Here is a 19167-nt window from a genome sequence, read left to right on the forward strand (position 1 = left end):
CACCTCAGAGACCTGCAGACTATCCTGCCGGATTTGCGGGGCTGGGGTTCCCAAACTGTGGTGGAGCACTTGATGGTACCCACATCCCCATCAGCGCCCCACCCCATCGAGCAGCACAGTACATCAACAGGAAGGGCTTCTTCTCCATGGTGCTGCAGGCCCTGGTCAACCACAGGGGACAGTTCACCAACGTTTGTATCAGATGGTACAGGCCGGGCACATGACTCCCATGTGTTTAGGAGCTCAAACCTTTACCACAGGCTGCAGGCTGGGGCATTCTTCCCAGAGAGGATCCTGGTAGTTGGGGATGTGCAGATGCCTACGTACATTGTGGCTGATGCGGCCTACCCTCTCATGCCCTGGCTCATGAAGCCCTACACCGGCCACCTGGATGCGAGCAGGGAACTGTTCAACTCCTGCCTCAATAGGGCTCGCTACAGGTGGAGTGAGCCTTGGCATTGTAATTTTAAGAATGCTTGATAGTGATCCTGTAGGTGTTTGTCTCTGTATGAGGGATTGCAGCAAATGTAGTTGTATCTTAGGGCTTGGCTGCAGACAATGTATCGTGTCATGTGTTTTGGATGAAAGTTGGATGCGTGTAAGTAAGTATAGTAGTCAGTAGGTTTCCGTTATAGAGTGGTGTTTATGTGACCATCAGTTATTTGTACTGTAGTGTCCAGGAAGTAGATCTCCTGTATGGACTGGTCCAGGCTGAGATTGATGGTAGTGTGGAAATTGTTGAAGAATTCCACTGGAGTTTCAAGGGCCTCCTTCCCATGGGTTCAAATGATGAAGATGCTTTCATTGTACCATAAATAGAGGAGGGACACTTGAGGATGGGAGCTTAGGAATACGTGAAAATGTTGTTGTACTGTGGATCCATGCAAGTACCCATGACAGTGCCTCTGACTAGAAAGTATAAATCATCCCCAAATCTGAAATGGTTCATTAACTAGTTGTACTGTGGCACCATTAGGGATACAGTTCCTGATGCCTTGTAAACTATCTGTGTGAGGAATGTTGGTGTAGAGAGCTTCTAGTTTATGGATTTTGGGTAGCAGATATAATATCCCAGATCTGGGCTCTGTGAAAATTTGTTCCTTTCCTTCTTCCCTTAGTTTCTTAAGTAAATGGTGTAATTTCTTTTGGTACTCCTCAGTGGGATCAGAAGATAGTGGCCTGCAGAATGCTGTGTTGGAGAGTTATCTAGCAGCCTCCAGGTCATAATCTGACCTATTCATGATGACTACAGTGCCTCCTTTGTCAGCCTGTTTGATTATAATGTCATAGTTTTGTTGAGGCTGTGAATGGTTTGGCATTCTGCATAGCTGAGGTTATGTGGTAAGTGATGCTGCTTGTCCACAATTTCAGCCTATGCATGATGATAGAAACTCTCTGTCTAGAACTCCGGATGGTTGTTGCAGCCATCAATTTGAGTCCATGTAGAATCCTTCTTCTTGTGGCATTGGTAGGATGGTATTTGTGGGTTAGTGTGTTGTTCAGCAGAGTGGTAGAAATATTCCCTGAGTCAAAAATGGCATAAGTAAGCTTATAGGTCACTGCAGAACTGTTTCATATGTGTGGAGGTGGTTGGGGCAGAAAGAGATTTCCCAAAATAGGACAGACTTTTCTGCCAAGATAAGTGTATAGCTGGATAGATTAACAATGTTGTTGTGGGCCCTTGTGGTGTGTAGGAGTTTGGAGAGTTTCATGCCCTTTTTTTTCTGTAGAGAAATAAAATGTGTGTTGTAAATGGCTTGTCAAGTTTTAGTATAGTCCAGCCATGTGGAAGGTGGGTTTTGTAAGAGAGTCTGTAGATTTGAAAGCTCTTTCTTGATCTTTTCCTGTTTGCTGTACAGGATGCTGATCAGATTATTTCATAGTTTCCATTATCCAACTTGTTAGTGAAAATGTTAACTTGTACTAAACTCAGGACTGACCTCTGAGGGACCCATTGGATATGTTCCACAGTCTGGCAGCTAATCGCTCTTTTGAGTATATCTTTCAACCAGTTTTGCACCAACATTATAGTAATTTGATCTAGACCAGAGGTTCCACAACTTGATCCAGACCAGAGGTTAACACAATTGATAGTAATAAGGAGGTACGCCCATCCCCCAATGGAGATTCATGCCTTATAGTGCTCCCCTCCAAACCTCTAGCCCAGGGAAGCATAATAAGACCTTAGCCAGGAGTGGGGAGCAGATTTGAGAATCAGCTCACCTCAGCCCAGGGAGGAGCTGGAAAGTGATTTTGCCCCTCACTCACCCTAGATGTCCTGCAGAACTGGGTTCAGCACCCCTAAGTTTGACTCTGCACACATATCTGTTCATTTGCTTGTTTATATGGGGCTCTACCCTGTGACAGTCAAGTACAACAATCCCATCCCAGTCTCCCTATCTGCCCTACAGTTTGAAAATCTGTAATCTAGATCACATTTCTCTAATTTGTTTAGGAGAATGCCAAATAAGAACTGTGTCAAAAGCCTTAGTAAAATCAGAATATATCGCATCTTCTGCTTCCCCCATCCACTACACCAGTAAATCTGTCAAAGAAGGAAACCTGGTTGGCTTGAAAAATCCATTTGGGCTAGTATCTAAAATCTGTTATTCTGTAAGGGTATGTCTACATTACCACCCTAGTTCGAACTAGGGTGGTAATGTAGACAACCGGAGTTGCAAATGAAACCCGGGATTTGAATTTCGCGGGCTTCATTTGCATCTTGCCAGGCGCCGCCATTTTTAAATGTCCGCTAGTGCGGACTCCGTGCCGCGCGGCTACACGCGGCATGGACTAGGTAGTTCGGACTAGGCTTCCTATTCCGAACTACCGTTACTCTAGGAGTACCATTTCAAGAGGAGTAATGGTTCGGAATAGGAAGCCTAGTCCAAACTACCTAGTCCATGCCGCGTGTAGCCGCGCAGCACGGAGTCCGCACTAGCGGACATTTAAAAATGGCGGCGCCTGGCAAGATGCAAATGAAGCCCGGGAAATTCAAATCCCAGGCTTCATTTGCAACTCCGGTTGTCTACATTACCACCCTAGTTCGAACTAGGGTGGTAGTGTAGACATACCCTAAGTGATTACATGCAGTTTAATAATCTGTTTCAGTATTTCCAGGTATAGAAGATAGGTTGACTGATCTATAACCCTCTGGGTATCTCTACACTGTGGGACAAAGTCAAATTAAGATAGGCAACTTCAGTAGCTTAACTCGGCTTTTGTGCTGTCCACTCTGCAGGAAGTCTAAGGAAAAACACTCTTCCTTCGACTTCCCTTACTTCTCATGAGATGAGGGTTCCCAGCATCGACAGGAGTGCCCCTCTCAGTTCAAATTAGCTGTCTTAACTCAACCGCTAATTCAAACTTTGGAAGATCAACAGTGGCAGCCACAATCTTCTTCTGCAGTGTAGATGTACCCCTAGTGTCCTCTTTATTACCCTATTTGAAGATTTGGTGCAATGCTTGCCTTCTTTAGTCCTCTGGGACTTTCTCTGTCCTCCATGAGTCTTCAAACAAGCTAACTGTTCTGCGATTGTGGCAGCTAGTTCCTTAAATACCTTAGGGTGAATTTCATCAGAGCCTACTGATGATCATCATTCATCTAACTTGTCTATATATTCTTTAACCTGTTCTTTTCCATTTCTGGCTTGCATTCCTTCCTTCCTATTACTATCAATTGAGGAGAGTTGGCAGTTTTTCAAAGGGACATTGTTAAGGGCCAAAAAGCAAGCTATTCCGCAGCGTAGGAAAGATAGAAAATATGGCAAAAGACCACCTTGGCTTAACCATGAGATCTTGCATGATCTAAAAATAAAAAGGAGTCATATAAAAAATGGAAAGTAGGACAAATTACAAAGGATGAATATAGGCAAACAACACAGGAGTGCAGGGGCAAGATTAGAAAGGCAAAGGCACAAAATAAGCTCAAACTAGCTACGGGAATAAAGGGAAACAAGACGACTTTTTATAAATACATTAGAAACAAGAGGAAGACCAATGACAGGGTAGGCCTACTGGTCAGTGAGGAGGGAGAAACAGTAATAGGAAACTTGGAAATGGCAGAGGTGCTTAATGACTTCTTTGTTTCGGTCTTCACTGAGAAGTCTGAAGGAATGCCTAATATAGTGAATGCTAGTGGGAAGGGAGTAGGTTTAGAAGATAAAATAAAAAAAAACAAGTTAAAAATCACTTAGAAAAGTTAGATGCCTGCAAGTCACCAGGGCCTGATGAAATGCATCCTAGAATACTCAAGGAGCTGATAGAGGAGGCATCTGAGCCTCTAGCTATCACCTTTGGAAAATCATGGGAGACAGGAGAGATTCCAGAAGACTGGAAAAGGGCAAATATAGTGCCCATTTATAAAAAGGGAAATAAGAACAACCCAGGAAACTACAGACCAGTTAGTTTAACTTCTGTGCCAGGGAAGATAATCGAGCAGGTAATTAAGGAAATCATCTGTAAACACTTGGGCTGTGTCCAGACTCAGGGGTTTTTTCGAAAAAAGTAGCTTTTTCGAAAAAACTTCCCCTGCGTCCAGACTCAAGCCGCGTTCTTTCGAAATTAATTCGAAAGAATGCGGCTTTTCTTTCGATGGCGGTAAACCTCATTTCACGAGGAAGAACGCCTTCTTTCGAAAGTTCCTCTTTCGAAAGAAGGCGTTCTTCAATGTAAATAGGGCTTCTTCGAAAGAGAGCATCCAGACTCACTGGATGCTTTCTTTCGAAAAAGCAAGCCGCTTTTTTGAAAGAGTCTAGACGCTCTCTTTCGAAAGAGGCTCTTTCGAAAGATGTTTCGAAAGAGCCTCTTTCGAAAGAAGCCTGCAGTCTAGACACACCCTTGGAAGGTGGCAAGTTGATAGGGAACAGCCAGCATGGATTTGTAAAGAATAAATCATGTCAAGCCAATCTGATAGCTTTCTTTGCTAGGATAACGAGTCTTGTGGATAAGGAAGAAGTGGTGGGTGTGGTATACCTAGACTTTAGTAAGGCGTTTGATACGGTTTTGCATGATAAACTAGGCAAATACAACTTAGATGGGGCTACTCCAAGGTGGGTGCATAACTGGCTGGATAACCGTACTCAGAGAGTAATTATTAATGGTTCACAATCCTGCTGGAAAGGTATAACTAGTGGGGTTCTGCAGGGGTCTGTTTTGGGACCGGCTCTGTTCAATATCTTCATCAATGATTTAGATATTGGCATAGAAAATACGCTTATTAAGTTTGCAGATGATGCCAAGCTGGGAGGGTTTGCGACTGCTCTGGAGGATAGGGTCATAATTCAAAATGATCTGGACAAATTGGAGAAATGGTCTGAGGTAAACAGGATGAAGTTTAATAAAGACAAATGTAAAGTGCTCCACTTAGGAAGGAACAATGAGTTTCACACATACAGAATGGGAAGCGACGGTCTGGGAAGGAGTACGGCAGAAAGGGATCTCGGGATTATAGTGGACTACAAGCTGAATATGAGTCAGCAGTGTGATGCTCTTGCAAAAAAAGCAAACATGATTCGGGGATGCATTAACAGGTGTGTTGTGAGCAACACACGAGAAGTCATTCTTCTACTCTACTCTGCACTGGTTAGGCCTCAGGTGGAGTATTGTGTCCAGTTCTGGGCACCGAATTTCAAGAAAAATGAGGAGAAATTGGAGAGGGTCCAGAGAAGAGCAACAAGAATGATCAAAGGTCTAGAGAACATGACCTATGAAGGAAGGATGAAAGAATTGGGTCTGGTTAGTTTAGAAAAGAGAGGATTGAAAGGAGACATGAGAGCCGTTTTCAGGTATCTAAAAGAGTGTCATAAGGAGGAGGGAGAAAATGTGGTCATCTTGGCCTCTGAGGATAGAACAAGAAGCAATGGGCTTAAACTGCAGCAAGGGAGGTTTAGGTTAGACATTAGGAAAAGTTCCTAACTGTCAGAGTAGTCAAACATTGGAATGAATTGCCCAGGGAGGTTGTGAAATACCCATCTCTGGAGTTATCTAAGAGTAGGTTAGATAAATGTCTATCAGGGATGGTCTAGACAGTATTTGGTCCTGCCATGGGGGCAGGGAACTGGACTCAATGACCTCTTGAGGTCCCTTCCAGCCTTGTATTCTATGATTCTATGAATTGTGTTAAGCTCAACATTAACCTTGTTAGTGAAGACTGAAGCAAAATAGACATTAAACACCCAAATCTCCTTGATGTCAGTAATTAGCTCTCTTCCCCTGCTAAGTAAGGATCTGTGCTTTCCAGCATCTTTCCCTTGCTCCTAATGTATTTATAGAAAATTCCTTTTCCTCTTTTATGTCATTTATTAAATGGAACATAAGCTAAGGCACAAATTTCTGATTTTGTCCCTACATACGTGTAGCATTTTTTATATATACATGCCAAGCAATTTGTCCATGTTTCTACTTATTCCAACATTTCTTTTTGATTTTAGGTCATTAAGATGAGCTATATTCACCTCTTACAGTTCTTCCTATTTTTCTGTCACATTGACATAGTTGTTTTTTGTGCCTTTAATAGTGTCTCCTTGAAAAACTGACAGTTCTCCTGAATTTTTTTCCCATTACTAATTGCCACTTCACAGTCTTCTTCAAAATCCTGCAGTAAGTGTAAATGTGGATTAAAGTGACTGAGGCGTCAAAGTGTATTTTGTTGTTTATTCAGGATCAGTCTAGGTCCATTGCATAGAAAGTGCATGATCCCCTTATCAAGCCTCTCATATAGAGAGAAACGGATATTCTATTAAATTTAAGGCTCAGCTGTCAAAAAGGAGCTACAATCTGTCTTCAAATGTCCACCAGAGGAACACTGCAAGGCACAAGTATGCTGGATGTGGGCCTGAGCTTCTCCTCCTACCTTTGTGTTTGGGGTTATGGCAAATCTCCATTACCCTACACCCAACCTCTACTGACTTAGGGATCCTAGGTCAGTGGTATAACATACAGCTTCTCAACAACAGATCTAAATTGAAGCAGGGCTGGCTTTTTCCATCAAGAAGCTGGTTACAGCTTCCTGATGCCCCCTTCACTTCCTTGCACTAGGCAGAATTCTAGCCCAGACTGAAACTTGCCCCTATTCTGGAAATCCTCAAAGGCAAAGGTATGTATTTGGACACGGTCTGAGTTTTAGAGTGTCAATCTTTCTGTACAATGGAAGCAGTATCTATTTCTACTTGAATCTTATGAAAGACTTGTAGGCATCTTTTAAAATTTTATTGTAATCCTTGCCTACAACTATTGCACTTTATTTCCAGTGGGACACCTTGTGGAGAAAATTGAGGAATACAGTAAAAACAGCTTCAGAATTAGCCAGTCAATTTTAAAACATAGGAGCCTGAGCTTTTACGGGTCAGTGGGAAAGGGACTATAAGATAGTCCATCTATGATAAATTAATTGAAATATCATCTTAAAGCCAGGGGTTAGAAAGTGTCTTCTTCTGAGCTACTGTTATGCTTTTCAAAAATGGTAAATCCAAACTTAATAATTATGCAGCAACATTAATAGACACTAAACTTTTTGTGCAGTCATAATAAAAAGAAACATATTTTATACTGTTTTAAATTATACAACATTTCTCGGGGTATAGTAAGGCCATTGGTACTTTAATTATTAAAGATTCTGACTTTAATTAAATTAATTTTTGATGCTAGGATGTAATAAAAAATTTTAAACTGAAGATTCTATTATCCTTTTCTGCAGTGTTACTCTCAGATAGCCTTACTTTACTCCTGGAATTCATTGACAGCACAAACAGTCCCTTTGATTGTAAACTCTTTGAAACAAGGACAGTGTTAGCACAGAGAAGACAAAGAACTAAGTAATCACTACAAAAAGCTCTTAATTTCCAAAGAGCATTATGGTTTCGTTAAAGATGTTTCCAGATAGTACATTTTATTACTGTTAACAAACACTTCTGCAATAACATTGGGAATATGTTTGCTTACAGTGATTTTGCCAAATCTACCTCATTTACTAGCAATTAGGGCATTAGCAATTCTGAAATTTGTCAGCTTTGCTGCATGTTTTGCCAAAATAAAAAAGCAGCTCAGAAGATCTATTCCATTGCGTTTATAACAATAATCAGCTTAGGTTCTAAACCTGCTTGACATCCTGTTTTTGAACTGTAGACAACCCTGTAATATTTTGAGTATTAATTATAGAGTAATAATTAAAGAGCCTAGGCTTTCTTTTGTATATTAACAACACTGAAATCAACTAGTTGATAACTAAATGTAGCATAGAATTCCTAAATACTACAATTTGAACATGACACTTGTGTGTTCTGTTTTGTTCTTTTGCTTTGTCAACAAAATCCATGTGTAACATAAGATTAATGCCTGAGCACTGTAAAATTTGTTCTAGAATATATACGAAAGGATTTTGTGAAGTGTAAGGTATGTTTGAAAAATACTAGTGACAATGTGGCAAAATGAATTTCTCTTAGGTGTTTTTTTTTAATCTAATACATATTGTAAAAATCCATTCCTATCTTCAAGGGCCTGATGCTACAACCATGATGTCAACAGAAATTTTACTATTGATTTCAGTGGATGTAGGATCAGGCCGCAAGTGAATACTGGCTGAATTTTTGAGAATGTTGTACCATGTACTTAAAACTCATGAGGCCAAATCCTTCTTCTATCCTTTCTAGATTTGTTTGCTTATTAAGGCCAAAAGATATTTCTCCCAAAAATTGTTACATGACCAATAATGAATAAACCATTGATATAGTAGAGCTCCATGCTCACTGAAACAATCTGTTTCTCCTAAGAAGAAGCATAATCTATAAAGTTGGTGGAAAGCATGTGGGAGACATGCATTCTTGTTGTTTCAAACCAATAGCAGGTACTCTGAAGCATGTTGTTAATACCCCTTCTCCAGTATATGTGACCCACATTACAATCTATTACATTCCTGCTGTGTTGCTTTATATTTATTCACAATCATTATTGGCATTTCTTCTGGCAACAGTATTTAATTTATTTACTTAAGTTATTTACTTTCTACAAAATTGAATTTATAAAGCTGTGGCAACATCTTTGATGAGCAACAAATACAGGCTGCATGCAATTCATGTGTGTCTCTGTTCAACAGATGCCCTGTTATTGTTTTATTTATTATATAGATATACCATCTCACAGAGCTGGAAGGGATCTTGGGAAGTAATCAAGTCCAGTCTCCTGCCAGGAGCAAATACTATCCCTGACAGATTTACCCCAGGTCCCTAAATGACCCTCTCAAGGATTGAGCTCACATCTTTGGGATTAGCAGGCTAATGCTTAAACCACTACACCATCCCTACCCCCAGAAGGAAAGTTTGATGGATATCTGTGCCAGAAAAGAACTAGAAGCACTTTCTATATTGTTTAGGAAATACTTGACCCTTGCAAGTTTTCTAGTTTTTTAATCATTTACAAAAATAGCAATTTTAGAGTAAACCAATTATTATTTGTCACTTTTAGAATAACAGTTAATAGGCAGCACAAAGAGCCAGATCCATAGTTGATGTAAATCAGTGAAGTCAATCTCACTTCAACAAAGTTGGGCTGATCTACGCCAACTAAGAACCTGCACCAATCAGGAAGATTGGTTATGTTTCTGCCAGAGGATGGAGAGAATAAAATTATCAAATCTATGCTCCTCATTGAGGCATTTAACAAATTGCACAATCAGACTCCCAAGAACTGTCCTCCTGCGGAACTAGACTTTGTCCACAGAATGAAGCATTTGTGGAAATAAGCTATGTAAGTTTCATCCTGTGGGCCTAGCATTAGTCTCCCACATATTTGTGACAGGAGTACTGGACCAATATATATGGTGGGGGTGCTGAGAGCCATTGAACCAAACTGTAAACCCTGTATATAATGGAAACTACTTCAAGCCAAGGAGGTGCAAGAGAGAGAAAGAGAAGGCACAAGGATACACCCCCATCTTGTCTATTCTGGCAGGGTCAGTCCCACTCTTGGGTCCCAGACCCTGTTCTGCCCAGCCCACTATCCTGCAGTTTAGGGGTCATGGTACAAGTCCCACTTGCCTTTCCTCTGCATTTGGCCTTCTGTCCCTTGGCAAAACAAAGGAGTGTTGGGGCCAATGCCCCAGGCCAGTCAGGACTGAGTGAACAGTCCTCCTCAGCCACCAAGTTTCTAGCCACCTGAGGGGAAGAGAGCCTCCAAACACTCCTTGTTAGAGCCCCTAATCTCCTCCTGCAGTTTTTAGCCTTGCTGATGTTGTTCTACTTAGCTGCTCTGAGTCTCCTTATTAGTTATTGCAGTGGTTCCCAACCTTTTCCAGATGGGGACCCATTTTGACAATTCAGGAATACTTGGTGATCCGGGGAAATTCAAAAATGGGGGGAGGAGGGGAGGCAGAGCCACCTGGGGAGACAGTTGGCGACTCTTTTGAAAGGTAATGGTGACCCATTTTTGGGTCCTGGCCCATAGTTTGGGAAACTCTGAGCTACTGGTTCCTCTTCACTTCCACTCTCCAAAATCCTTCTCTACTCTCCTCCACCCTCCCCCACAGGAAAGGCTTTTAAAGAGGTCCCCTGTCATCCTGAAATTAGCTCACCTGGCCCTTAATTGATTTATAGTATAGCAGCCCTGTGTCGGCTGCCCCTGATTAGCAAGGGCCTTTGCTGGTTTTGTTTTGTTTTGTAAAGAGTTGCCTCTCTCCCCTTCCATCCAGCCCTTTAACCTGCCCTGTCACAATACATACACAGCTAGGGTGCGTCTACATTGCACCATACGTAAAAATAAGATACGGAATTTGAGCAAGTTGCATATCTTATTTCAAAATAAATCGCTATTATGAAATATCCCTTATTCCTCATTGAATGAGATTTACAGAGACGGACTAGAGAGCCCATTATATTTCAAAATAATGGGTGCACTCAAAAGTTGTGGAATAGCTATTTTGGGATACCTCTGGTATCCCAAAATAGCATTGCAGTGTAGACATAGGCCTAGAGTCCTCATGACTGAACGCTCTGAGCCCAAGCTCATGGGGCTTTATGGGCATGACCAACAACACTAGACATCCCAGAAGCATGTGTCTGTCTTGAACATAGCCCTGTCTCTCTGTTCTGCACCAGCCAATGATGCAAGCTGGACACTGGAGACAAAGCACATTGCATCTCCCGTAACAAACAGCAGGAGTCATTTGTGTGTAAGCAGGATCTGAAGGAATGCTTCCATTACAGCTAGCCGGAATAGGAGAGAAACCCCGGGCGTGCTATGTAAATAACAGTTTTCTCCTGCTTTGCCAGATTTGTTAAATTTTCAGCAGATGGGGTAGTATTTTGTTCATTGTAATCAACTTAATTTGTTACCCAACTCCAGCTATGTTTGTATTAAATGCAAGGAGAGCTAAAATATGGTTACCAATGTGTGTAATTTTGTGGAAATACAGGTACTAAATTGTTCCAAATGAATGGGCTCTCCAGTAGCAGAAAGAATCTTGCAAATCCAGGGGCTTGACTTTCAGAGCTTTATGAGAGAGAAGGAGTGAGGGAAGATTATTCTGGTCTTGAGGCTACATGGCTTCCCCTGCCTGGACTGGTTTGACCTGTTTCCCCCACTGTTCAAAGAACAGAGCTAACTAGGCATCATTAGGTGCCTCTTTTATTATGTTAATTGTGTTGGAGTTGTGTTTCTTCCCTAAGAGTTGCTAAGAGTTGAAATTACTGGGAGCTGAAATCATTTAAGACTGATGGGCAGAAGTCATAGTCAAGAAGTGGATGGCAGTGGATGGTGACTGAAAGCCAGCAGGGTGGCAGTGGAGAGATGGGAAGAGCAGTCAGCAAGACGGGGCAGAGGTGAGAACAGTGAACAGGCTCTTCCTCATCCCCTCTCTCCCCCCCCCCCCGTACCTCCTCTGAGTGAGCAAAACCACATCCATTGTATGTGATGAAGATGCTACAATTAAGCCTTTACTAAGTTTATAATGGATCATACTAATAAGCAGTGAACTGAGATAGAGTGAAAAAGCCATTTTGATGGTTAAACCCTGAAGTCTAGTCAGGTTTCATTCACTCAGCCCTTATTTGTGGAAGAAACGCATTCATTTCAATAGGATTTTTGCCTGAGGAAAACCTCAGGACCTGACCCTACAGCGGAGTAGAACATCCCTAAATTATTTCAGTGTGCAAATTACAGTTTTGGTTAAAGTGAACATTTATGGAGACATTCTTCTGTGGCAGCCTATATAACTTGAATAAAGGGAACTGACCTGTAGCATTTAGAAGACAGCATGATTATCAGAAATAGGCAGAGCACATAAAAAATGGATCCTGGCAGACAGACATAGCAGCTTTCTTTAACACAAATGCTAGTTTGTGTATTTATGAATGCAGGGAGTATTCTTTCCCTCAGAGTCATCACATCAGTATAGAAAATCATAGTGAAGTGGGTCCTGTGCTTTGAGGGACTCCATGCTTCAGTGTGCATGTGTTGTGTGGGCTTTGGGCTCAGTCTCTGGCAGCAGCAGCCATTGGCACCGCGTCCATGGGTGCTGAGCAGGCAGACTCCCCAAAACCTCTCCTTCCCACTATTGCTCCCTGCCTTTTGGTAGACCCCACAAATCAGCACCCTCCCCATTCTCCCAGTATCTGCCACAGATCAGCTGTTCCTCAGAATCAGAAGGAGCTGAAGGGAAGAAGTGAGAAACAAGGGAACAGCATGATCCAGGGAGGGGACAAAATTGGGTGGGAAGAGGGAGGTTAGGAGCAGAAAGAGACTGAAAGAAGTGGGGTGAGGGCTGGGAAGAAACAGAGCAGGACTGGGGCATTTGGGGAAGGGTTGAAATGGGAGCCAGGACTGGTTAGAGCTGGAGGGGAGCACCCCCAACAGATTAGAAATGCAGGCTCATTTGTCTCAGGCCCTGCCATACCCCACTAAAGATGCCGCCCTTTCCTGTCATGAACTTGGAAGCCAAACTGTTTTCAATAGGGTTACACTGGTAGCATGGTATACTGTTATACAGCATGGTATACAGCATAGATAGTTTACAGCCAGCGCCATCAGTTAGAAAGTGATTGATCCCAGCTAAGAGGTTTACTAGGGTATGTCTACACTAAAAAGTTAATTCTAACTAACAGCTGTTAGTTCGAATTAACTTAATAGGGGCTACACATGCAAACTGCTATTTCAAATTTAATTCGAAATAGCAGAGTGCTTAATTCGAACTCGGTAAACCTCATTCTACGAGAACTAACGCCTAGTTTGAATTAACTAGTTCAAATTAAGGGCTGTGTAGCCACTTAATTCGAACTAGTTGGAGGCTAGCCCTTCCCAGGTTGCCCTGGTGGCCACTCTGGGCCAAAGCAAGGAAACTTTTCTGCCCCCCTCCCGGCCCCAGAGCCCTTAAAGGGGCACGGTCTGCCCATGGTGCCCTTGCCAGTTGCAAGCCCGCCAGCACCCAGCCAGCAGACCCTGCACCTGGCATGGGATGAGCCAGCCACCCACTGCCACCCAGCCCTCCACCTCTTCCCAGGACCAGGCTGGAAGCTCCCAGGAGCCTGCCCGGGGCTGCAAGAGGCTGGCGCCCGCCTTGTCTAGTGAGGAGATCGTGGACCTCATCGAGGTTTGGGGGGAGGCCTCCAACGTCCACGATCTCTGCACTAGGCACAGGAACGTGGCCGTCTACAGCCGCATGGCTGCCAGCCTGGCCACCAGAGTCCACATGCGGACCCAGGAGCAGGTCCGCTGCAAGATTAAAGACCTGCGACAGGCCTATTCCAGGGCCTCCAAGCCAGGGGCAGACCCAGAGGCATGCCCTCATTACGAGGCCCTGGACCGCATCCTGGTGGCTCACGCAGTCCATGCCCCCCAGACAGGGTCGGATGGAGACATGGGTGATCCGGGCAGCTGCCCAGGGCGCCAACCAATGGGGGGTGGGCGCCTGATGGCAGCTATAAGGGGCATGCGGCGTCCCTTACAGCTGCCACGCGCACCCGGCTCCCGCAGTGCCAGCCCCGCAGTGCCGGCCAGCAGTGCCCTTCCTCCCATGGCCACGGGGCCCTGTACGGCTGTGTGGTCCAAGGCCAGGGAGGGCTCCACATGTGAGTGCCATCTTGCTCCCCTTATGTGTATGTGGGGTGGTGGGGGGAGACGGAGCCCAGGGACCGTGCGCCTGGGCCTTGCCCACCATGGAGCATCAGCTGGGTGTCATGCAGGGGCCCTGGCCCATTCCCCACACGTCAACCTCTCTCTGCAGAGGGGGGCTGGGTTTCACCCACTGTGTCCCCAGGAAGAACTGACCACTGCTCTTGTTTCACCACAGCCACAGCACCTGGGCATGCAGGGCGCACCACTCCACCTGCAACAGCCACCTGCACCCGGGCCAGCAGGCGCGCCCACAACCTGGAGGACTACCAGAGGCGGTACCTGCGGCTACTGGAGCACCATCTCCACACCCAGGTCCATTGGGTCCGGGGGGACCTGCAGCTGCAGCAGCAGAGCTTGGAGGCGTTGGAGGAGCAGGGCCGTGCCCTCAGAGGTCACCTCCAGACCCATGTGGACAGGGGGGTGAGGGGCAGGACTGTGGGATCAACCCGGCAGCACCCCAGCTGCTCTGCTCCGCAGCTTCCACAAGTCCCCCACAGGTCAGTTTCAGCAGCGGCAGCAGCGGACTTGGGGAAGCGGCGCGGAGCAACTCCAATTGTCCGGCTGGCTGGAGCACTTCCAGGTTCCAGTTGGTGCTGGACTATCAGGAGTGCCGGACCACTAGATGCCGGACAATTGGAGTTTTACTGTAGTTGAGTGGTTTGACTGTGAGTCAGGAAACCTGTTCTCAATTTTTGCCTGCAATTCACTTTCTGTGAGATTTTTTGTAAGCTTAAGAGGCAAAATTTTGATGTAGGTGACTAAGATGCAGGGCAGACCAAAACATTATGTTCTCACTGCCCCTTGTGAACACTGATGCTGCCAGCTAACTGACACTTACCTTGTATCAACACAATGCTCTTCCGACAAGACAATGTTAATGCTAACTAGGTACATTCTTAAGCTTGTGCGAACAGCATCCACATGGGAAGCTAGAGTGCAACATTTTGGTGTGCTCTGCAATTCACACCCCTGTAGTTCACATTGCATCACAATGAAGACAAACCCTAACATTTGGCAGCAAACTTCATGTTTAGGCACCCAAATAAGTGGCCTGATATTCAGAGAAGCTGAGCACCTGTAGCTTCCATTTGAGGTAAAGAGTTGTATCTAAATAAGGAGTACAGACTGATGCCTAATAGAAATACTTTGATATATAGCTAGTAGACTATTAACATTAATTTGTATCTTTTTTCTTACTCTTTCAAATAACCATTGCAACATTGTGGTTGAAAGCTCAGTGGTACCTTTGAGGCCTTGGCTACACTACTGAGTTTTGTCAACACAAGTTAAGCTGACAATTAAAAAACAGTATAAGTACATTGCTTGTGCATACTCACGTAACTCTCCTTTTGGCAGTGTGAGTCTACAGTTCATGCTCTAGCATTGACAGAAAGAGCAGTGCACCCTGGGTAGCTATTCCCACTGTGCTACTTGCCACCTTCTGCAACTAGGACTTGTGGTTTAGCAGAGTGAATCACAGTGCATCATGGGGGCAGACTCAAGGTCCCATGATGTTATTATTACAAACCCAGCATTCCATGGGCTTCCAACTGCATTTCATGGCATTGTTCAACAGCCCCTATTTATTGAGCCCCTACCATCAGTGGCTGAAAGGAAGGATCTCGTGCTGCTCTCTACTGCTGTGGTCACTCTTATGAGGCCATCACAGATGGCTATGTGGCATATCATGAGAACCCCATTTGCACAGGAATCAAAGTTCCCTAACTTGTTGTATGCCATGGGAAAAAACATCAGAGTCCTTCTGGGTTTCATGGAGCAACTGATCATGGGAGACTATCACTTTTAGGCTAGGAAAACAAGCACAGAGTGGTAGGATCACATCGTTATGCAAGTCTAGGATGACAAGCAGTAACTGCAGAACTTTTTGGATGCAGACAGCCACTTTCCAGGAACTGTGTGAAGAGATCACCTCAGATCTGCCCTCTCAGTGGAAAAGTTCTGTGTGTGGAAGCTGGTGACTCCAGATTGCTGTTGATCAGCCATGAATGAGTTTGGAGTCAGGACTCTGACCCCATGGTTCCACAATAATGCAAGTGTTAAGGGCCATTAGTCACATCCTGCTATGAAGGGCTGTGATTCTTGGCAATGTGTGTGAAATATCGGATGGCTTTGCAGCAATCGGATTTCCTAACTGTGGCAGAGTGATAGAGAGCAAACATATTCTAATTTTGGCCCTGGAGCATCTTGTAATGGAGGACATCAATAGAAAGAAGTTACTTCTCTATGGTATTGCAGGTACTTCTGGGTCACTATGGGAATTTCATTGACATCTATACATGGTGATGCATGAAGGTGTATGATGAACACCATTTCAGGAACACTGACCAGGGACTTTCTTTCTAGACCAGAAGATTCCAGTTGGGCATGTTGAAATGCCCATAGTGATCCTAGGAGGCTCTTACTCTCATGGCTCATGAAGATTTACATAGGAAATCTGGTCAGTAGCAAGGAGTTCTTCAACAATAGGTTAAGCTGGTGCTGAATGACTACAAAATGTGCTTTTGGCAGATTAAAAGCATACTGGTACTATACTTGTGGCAGGTTAGACCTAAATTAGGAAAATATTAATGCGATCAAAGGTACCTGCTCCATAATATTTGTGAGGCTAAGGGTGGAAAGTTTCCCCTGGGGTGGAGCATGGGGGAAGATTGCTTGGCTGATGAATTTGAGCAGCCAGATACCAATGCTATTTGATGGGTAAAGGAAGAGGCAGAAGGAGCTGGAGATGGAGGATGATTAGAATATAGGGAGGTGGACTCAAACTAGAGTACCAGTAAGGGAGGGAAAGCTCAGCTCAGGAGCAGGTGAGGATAAGCTGGAGAAACAGGAGCAGGAGAGTCTATAACTTCCAGAGAACATTCTGTACCAAAACTTGGAACTGAACTCTGGAATCCTTAGTCTCTATCTTCCTCTGCTGTCAGCAAATATCTGTGAAACCCTTTGGCAAACTGATTGAAGGATTATGAGACACACTTTGCGAGGTGGTTTCTAGAGGATAAAAGTCTACTAATACCTTTCATCATGCAGTCGATGTGATCAGTGTTATGGATCTAAAAGTGCAAAACTTGCTTATGACCCAAGTTTGGGGGGGGGGGGTTCACAATGGCACAATATAATAGAATTTAAGGGCAGTTTTAGTTTTAAATTATGAAAGTGTATTTAAAATGCCTCACATTAAAAGAAAGTGGGGCTTTCAAAATCAAGCATTTAAAGATAAGCAAATGCTTGTGCAATCTTAACTTAGTCCTCATGAGTATATACACTTACGATACAACTTCTAATAGCAAGATGATACTATTTTTCCAGGGGATCCCTACCTAATTCAGTGCACATAATGGATCTGTTCTGTGGATTTATCAGAGATATGTAGTGAAAGTAACCGTAGCTTATAGGACTCCTGCCTAAATATCTGCAGTGAATGGGGCAAAATGTTGTAGAGTAACTATGCTCTCATAGTTAAGGAAGTTGAATTTTACACTTCAGAATTGGATTCTATTCCTGCCTCTGGAATAAAAACTTAAAAGAGTTTTCATCGGTAACCACTAAGGGTGCATCTACATTGAACCCATAACTCGAAATAGTTTATTTTGTAATTAAATAACCTGCTATTCTGAAACATCCCTTACTCCTCATGGAACAAGGTTTACAGGGACATCAGAATAGCGAGCCTGTTATATTTTGAAATAACAGGTGCACTGTTAAGACACAGAATAACTATTTCAGGAAATAGCGCTGCAGTGTAGACGTAGCTTAAGAGTGTGTTCCTCATTTCCTGATTGCTTTCTGTTTGATTCCTCATGTGTTCAAGGAAAATGGACATTGTATATTCTCTGTAATAAACAGCATTGCATCAAATAAATGACTATTATCAATTTATCCTCCTAATGGAAACAACCTAAAGAATTCCAAAATTGACTTGCTGCTCTGGTTAAAAAGAAGTAATAATAATTATTCAAAGATCAGGTCCAAATTATCTCAGTTGCAGTTCTGAGTGCTCAGCCAGTCTGCAAATATGGCACCAGGTGTCTCATGCTGGACAATTTCTTTTACTCATAATCCCAAGCCTCTTTCACTTAATCCAAAAGCTCTCTTTTAGCTTTATCTCAGGGTCATACTATCAGTCTGGTGCCTACTTGCTACCTTCTCTGCCCCTTCTGTGGTGTTTCTCTAGCTCAGTGTTTCCCAACCAGGGTTCCGTGGAACCCTGGGGTTCCGCAGACATCGTCAGGGGTTCTGCGAGAAATCGTGGAATAAATAAATAATTTTTTTCTTACAATGTAAGCTGACATACATATATATATATATATATATATATATATATATATATATATATATATATATATATATATATATATATATATATATGTATGTAACAGCTCTTTACAAATAAATTTTCTTGACAATAATTTAGCAGTAATTGAATTGTGCTCCCCGCTGTCAACTTTTTCTGGCCAAGCAAACATTTTCATAGGTAGGGGTTCGTCGGGCTATGAAAAGTTATTTTAGTTCCTCTATGGGAAAAAGGTTGGGAATCACTGCTCTAGCCTTTGTCTCTATCACTCCTTCCCGCCCATTAAAACAAAACCCAGCAAAGGGCCTCCATTCACATAGTTCAAATTCCTGATTGGCCTCATATGCACATTTGTTTGGGGCAGTAATGAGCCTGGGTTTTGGGTGGAGGCTGCTTTTGTTTCCATTACCTGATTCCATCAAGGAATTTTAATGGCCTCTTACAACCATCTTCAATGAGGGATCCTAGTTACATTTCTCTCCCATCTCATTTCAATCAGGTTCTGCCCATTCTATAAAAACATTTTAGTGTAAAAATAAATTATCTAGAAAATTAAACTGTAAGAGAATTGGGTGCCTTTGACAATCTCACTAAGTCCCTATCTGCTTCTTTAGATACCTGAATATCTTTTTAAAATCTGGCCCTGTGTGTTGTGTTTCAAGTTGCACATGCAAAATTAGTTGACATTTTTGACAATTTTGGCCTTAATCTTTATCTTGCTATCTTCATTTCACATATACCTCCACTTTGCAGGG

The sequence above is a fragment of the Pelodiscus sinensis genome, chromosome 3 (assembly GCF_052426305.1).
Source record: "Pelodiscus sinensis isolate ZL-2025 chromosome 3, ASM5242630v1, whole genome shotgun sequence".
Lineage (NCBI taxonomy): Eukaryota > Metazoa > Chordata > Testudines > Trionychidae > Pelodiscus > Pelodiscus sinensis.